The sequence below is a fragment of the Oryzias melastigma genome, linkage group LG23, assembly GCF_002922805.2.
Source record: "Oryzias melastigma strain HK-1 linkage group LG23, ASM292280v2, whole genome shotgun sequence".
NCBI classification, from domain to species: Eukaryota; Metazoa; Chordata; class Actinopteri; order Beloniformes; family Adrianichthyidae; genus Oryzias; species Oryzias melastigma.
In genome coordinates this window covers 8,552,538-8,558,352 of record NC_050534.1, presented here as the reverse complement: position 1 = coordinate 8,558,352, position 5,815 = coordinate 8,552,538, and the positions used below count along the sequence as shown (strand labels likewise).

Below are 5,815 nucleotides of genomic sequence, written 5' to 3'. Positions count from 1 at the left end.
GGAAGGATGACCTTAGAGCGGGCTTATCACCCGCGTGCGTCGTTAGGAGTTTAGCCCGGGGCCCTCGCGCGGTAAATTGACGTTTTCACCCGGGACTTTACAGACTACTTTGAGGGTGGGGAGTCCGCAGCTGCCTGGCTGTGAAACAGCAGACTCAGCCGTGGAAGTGAAGTCCGGCAGGGAGGAGCCAGAACGGGTTTTCAGTCTGCTTTCATCACCGAGCCCCGCGGAGGACCGACAGCAGCCTGGCCGCCTCTCCCCTCCTTTCCTTTCCTCTCACTCGACCGTTCGGCTCTACTTTCGTCCTTCTAGGCTCCACAGGTAAGCGCAGACACCCATGAAGCGTCCCAAAACTTTATAAGTATTGACAAAAACAAAAGAAGAAGCGGCGGGAAAATGATGATGCTAGCTTACAGCCGGTTTCTGTCTGTTTGTCTGCTGATTCTGCTTTTCGGAAAACCTTGGCTGTGAGCCGCTCCCTCTTTTGTGAGCTTTTCTCCCAAACAGTTTCCCAACAGGGTAAGCAAAAACTATGACTTTAGGGCTCAAGGGAAGTCTTTCAGACGACAGCGCTGCCATTTTAAAAGTTTCTAACTGCGCACAAAGAAAAGCAGGGCGAAGTTAATCAGTCTGTAGGGGCGACAGGGGTGTCTCCATACCTCATCCGAACTCAGTGTCCGACTATTGATATCCGGGATCGGCTTTGCTAGCAGGAAGGGAGTATTTTGGGGGGGTCCCAACTTTTGCAGACTCAGATAAAAAAAAAAAAAATCTTTTCATCTTTGAACCGCCGAATTCAACCTGTTGAACTTTGACATGTAGAAAGACTCCAGACTTGGCCTGAGGGACCCAATCACTGACCACAGAAATCAAACCGAATTGTGTCTGAAACTTTATCACATCCAGATTCTGCTGCAAACAAAGCTACCAAAGAAAAAAAAGTTAAAGTTTCCAGATATCACATTCTTCTGAATCCTATCACTCCCCCCCTCCGAGGCAAATGGTCTCCTCCACCTTCATTGTGGTTGAGTTGTGGTGGTCTTTTGATGTTGTCCCTGATGGGGGGAGCGAGGCAAAGGGAATTCTGCTGCAGAAGTTTTAACTTTCTGAACTTTTGGGCAAAATCTCGAATCACCACCCGGACTGACTTATGACAGATGATTAAAGTCTCTGAAATATGTGGTTCCTTTCTCAAAGCAAACTAGAACCTTCACATCAACATCAATGATTAATTTAATCCATGGCTAAATTTACATGATATGGTATTTTTCACTGGTGGCTACTGATTTTTTTAATATAATAAACAATTGCAGAAGTATCTGATCTGCAATATAAAAAAGTGTCCTTACAGTTTTGATAATACGTTCACATCCGACATGTGATGCACATTCTTGAATGTGCTTTTAGCCCCTGATGTTCACACTGGACAAGCAGGAGCCCGAGGTCAGGAAGATCACCCAGGGTCAGCTGAGCTAGCATACGCCGCCGCACAAGCTGCTGGTTCCTGGGCGGTGGAGGTCGCTATACTGGCCCGCCGGGAGATTGGCTGCCAAGCAAACATTGTCTTATTTCAAATCAAGGCGATATTAAAAGAATGCAACACTTAGCTGACAGAATAACGGAAGATCTCCCCAGTTTTATTTTTATGCATCCTCTCTCAGGTTAATGCTCAAAGTTTCAAACTATTGACGTACCAACAGATTGAAAGTGTCATTTATTCATTTTCATTGTGAATCACTTCTGCTGTATTGTGGCTTTTGTTGTTGTGCTTCAGCTTTTGTTGTCTTGCTTTGGATTTCGTCGTCGTGCTTCGGATTTCGTCGTCGTGCTTCGGATTTCGTCGTCGTGCTTCGGATTTTGTCGTTGTGCTTCGGATTTTGTCGTTGTGCTTCAGATTTTGTTGTTGTGCTTCGTATTTTGTCTTGTGCTTTGACTTTTGTCACTGTGCTTCGGCTTTTGTCCTCATGCCTCTGATTTTGTCGTGGTGATTTGGATTTTGTCCTCATGCTTCTGATTTTGTCGTGGTGATTTGGATTTTGTCGTCGTGCTTCGGCTTTTGTTGTCGTGCTTTGGCTTTTGGCGTCCTTTGGCTTTTGTCGCTGTGCTTTGGCTTTTGTCATTGTGCTACGGCTTCTGCCGTTGTGTCTTGGTGTTTGTTATTTGTTGTGTCTTTGTCATAACTCACGCCGCCCTTGCGGAGTTTGGTTAGAAGAGCGCATTATGAAACGTTCACTATGCAGACAGAAGCGCCGTAGACACGGATCTGCTGCAGATCTGATGGATTATCTCCAAACAGCGCATTAATGCCAGCCGAACAGGATCCATTTAAACCCGGATATCTGCCGCGGCAGAGCTAGCTGTGTTAGCGCCGATGTTAGCATAGCTAGACGAAGCTCTCTGTTCAACGTGATCAAACTTGGTCACAACATGCTTCATCTACATGCACCGCCATAGCGATCTCATGGAACACAAGTTCTGCCTTAAAGAAATGACATTGGACAATTTTCCTCTTTTATTTTTCTTATGTTTCCCACATTTTCGAGTTTCATTAGCATGTTGTTGTATTGTTGTTGATACTCCAGCCTACCCTGTAACATCACTGCTAACTGGCTTAGCACCACTGTGCATGTGTGAAGAAAACGGAAGACCCGGCATTAGAAAGCGCACATCGTAGTTTTGAGATCAAAACAAGGAAAAAATAAACAAAAAAACGACGCTTCGACGACCAAAATAGTTGTCGACTATTTTAATAGTCGACGAAGTCACGACTAATCGAATAATCGTGGCAGCCCTAGTTGAAAGCGTAAACGTCGAAGAGTTACGGTGTGTCAAAGAACGTGTGTCATAGGAGTTGCTGTCTGGTGTTAAAGGTCCACTCTGATGAAAATAGTGTTTTTTGTGTTTGTACACACTAAACCCTCAACTAAAAGCAACCTAAAACCCAACTCTAAGGTTAAAAAGAGAGGTTCCAGGTTATTTTAACATGGGCAGAGTTGCTTTGTGCCAACCACGGCTCGGAGGCAAATTTCTAATGTACTACTGCCGCTCAGCAGAAACTATGTCCTTGAAAACAACATGTTTCTTTGATTTTCTTTGATACTTTAAAAGCTGAATAATCATAATTTAAAGACCACAGTAAACACTGTTATAATAAATCAAGAGATGATCGGCACGGGTTTGTAGAGGGTTAAAACTTTGACATCTAAAAGGATTTTTAGTTTTAGAAGTGTCTTCGTCATGTTATCACCTTTAGGTACTTTGTGTTTTCTGTTTTTTTAATTAAATACATTCTTCATGATATAAACCTGTTTTTAAACTCTACATCAAAAGGAGGAGGAGAGTTTGCAGAAGTAATCAAGTCGTTAGACTAAATTATCGGTTAATCTCTGACGTAAACGGTAAACTAAGCGTTTAGCTTTTCAGTGGATTAGCAAGCTCAACTTTTGGATCGATGATAATAGTAGTTTGACTTATTGGGAAGTATACTCCTGTACTAAAAAGTGACATGTGTTGTAATTTGGATGTTTTAATATCTTTAGGCTTATTTTTTCTCTTAAGTAATTAAAATCATAAAAAGATTTGACACCACAAACCAATTTATTTCATGTGCATTGAAATGTTTAATTTATTTTCTTTTTCACTCGCGATGTATATTTTACATTTACATATGCAAAAAAAAAACTGTCTGCAGAAGATGGTGTAATACATGGAATTAAAGTTGATAAACTCTTTATAATTTTTTTCTGTGATATTATCTGCTTTGTGTAAACAGTAATTTGCACATTTTTCACAAGTGCTCCCTGCCAGCTGCAGCGCTAACCCTCTATTAGTTGTTTTTCAGTCTTAGCATGCATGTTAAGACTTGCTAAAGTCCTATTTCTGGACAGAAATGCACATATTTCTTTGCGTTTTGAAAGGGGGGGGTTGAAAATTGGCCTAGATTTGATGGGCATGCAGAGGAATCTGGAGGTAATTGCAAAGAGCGATAAGAGGGGTTTGGCGGTGTGAGATGGGAGCCGGGGTTTAGGACTGGGCGGGCAGGATGTAGAGAACACTGCCATGCATTTCCGGAGTCTGGCTCTGGACTGCGCTGTGCGGTGAAGGCTTTTAGCTCATTTTCTCCCAATTTTTTTTTTGTTTGTTTTTCCGTTCCATATTTCTCTGGGATTCAAGCAAGATATCAGATCATTATTTTGCCATAATGTTATCACAACAAAATTAAATAAATGACAGAGTATGCATTTTTTCCCCTCTATTTTGACGCTAGATAACCCATAATCCACCAAAATATCAAGTTCCAAAGCAAAAATGCAGAGTTTCCGACAGATGCAGTTTGTCTTATTCTCCTTTTTTTCGTAGCACCACTAAGTAGAGACAGGCAATCGAGTGGCCAACTAAATTTCAGTGGAATGGAAAACTGGCAGAGGCAGTGGTCTAACTCAAGTGATCTGACTATTCTGTTTTTTTAAAGCGATTTGTACCTATACTGTGTTTGATGTTAAAGTTTTCCAAATGTGGTTCATTTCCCAGCAATCACACACTGACATGTCAGTCTAAACACACATTGTTTCTGCACAGCAGGTGCCAGAACTATTTTCTGGTTTCTTTCCATAACATACCAGTGAAACTATGTCAACTACTTTTTTGGGGGGGTTTCATTTGATGCAAACTTCTTTATTGTAGGCTTTGGTGGTGATCCCACCAGACCTGTAAAACCACAAGACTTTTTGGGTTTTTATGTATCCCATGTGTTATGATCAGCTACTTTTTTCGATGAAGAAGAAGCTAGTTTGTGTCTTCATGGACAAAAGCAGCAGGAAGAGGAGGAGGTTCAGCCCATTTGGAGTAATTGTGATTGACGTGCAGCTAAGGCTCATGGGATTGGGGGCCCAGACGAGAGGCCAACAGCATACTCGCAGTTCCCCCTAACTCGCCTTTGAATACGATAGCATGTAATTTAAATGTACTGCGTCCAGAACCGCACACTAAGTTGTGTAATATGGTGACTTTGGATGAACGAGCCGACGCTGGCTTGGACATGGAAGTTTAACTCATTCGCTGCATGACTGTTGTCTTCATTTTAGTTTTATGTAACACAAATCTTGAGACTTTTTAAGGGCTAATCATTGATTTATCATGAGTATTTCAACTGCAGCCTTTTCTGCTTAAATTGCTTATTTCAATTATTTTGTGTGATAGGCAAAAACGCATTTTTTCAAGGTTCATCCAGACAAAGTTTTATGATGCAACTATATATAAGTCAAATTCTGAAATAAAGCATTTAAAAAGAACGTGAAGTGACAGCTTGTTGTTAAGATTTTTTTTTCTGTTTATTTTCAAGCCTTTTTTAAGCGTGCAGTGGAAAACATCTCGGAACTAGTTTATCTTTTAAAAACTTTTCATTTAGCATAGTTACATGTATAGCATACATATTGAAATAGTATGATCCAACAATAGTTCAAAGAAAAGGATAGGAACATCAGTAGATTTCATCAAAGGGGCCATGACATGCTTTACAGAGTAAACTATATCCATATATATGATCATATATTACCTTTGAACACTAAAAAACTATTTATGAAATATGAGTTGTTTTTGTGAACCCGTCTCATATCCAGAAGTAAAACAACTTCATCTATGAGGCACCACCTTTTGCCATTTCATGACATCATCCTAGAGCCAGCCTTGTTAGGCATAGCTGAACTGGCTCAAAACACAGACAGCCGGTGTCTGTACAACTGTACACGAGCTGGAGGTGAGGGCTCTCGAAGCTAGCTTCAAGGAGAAAGTGTAGCTATGTCCGAACCCCCCCCCC

At 41.4% G+C, this 5,815-nt stretch overlaps 1 protein-coding gene across 4 annotated transcripts in view; it reads left to right on the top strand.

Annotated features, from left to right (window-relative positions):
- The window catches only part of cald1a (caldesmon 1a), a 76,307-nt gene continuing 70,492 nt past the window's right edge, over positions 1-5,815 (top strand). The window contains exon 1 of one of the 4 annotated variants that reach the window (XM_024290970.2): positions 1-321. The gene's annotated coding sequence lies outside the window, so the exon portion shown is untranslated. Of the gene's footprint in view, positions 322-377; positions 520-5,815 lie in introns of those variants that run through there. The other 3 variants (XM_024290979.2, XM_024290988.2, XM_024291004.2) reach the window with 3 other exon arrangements.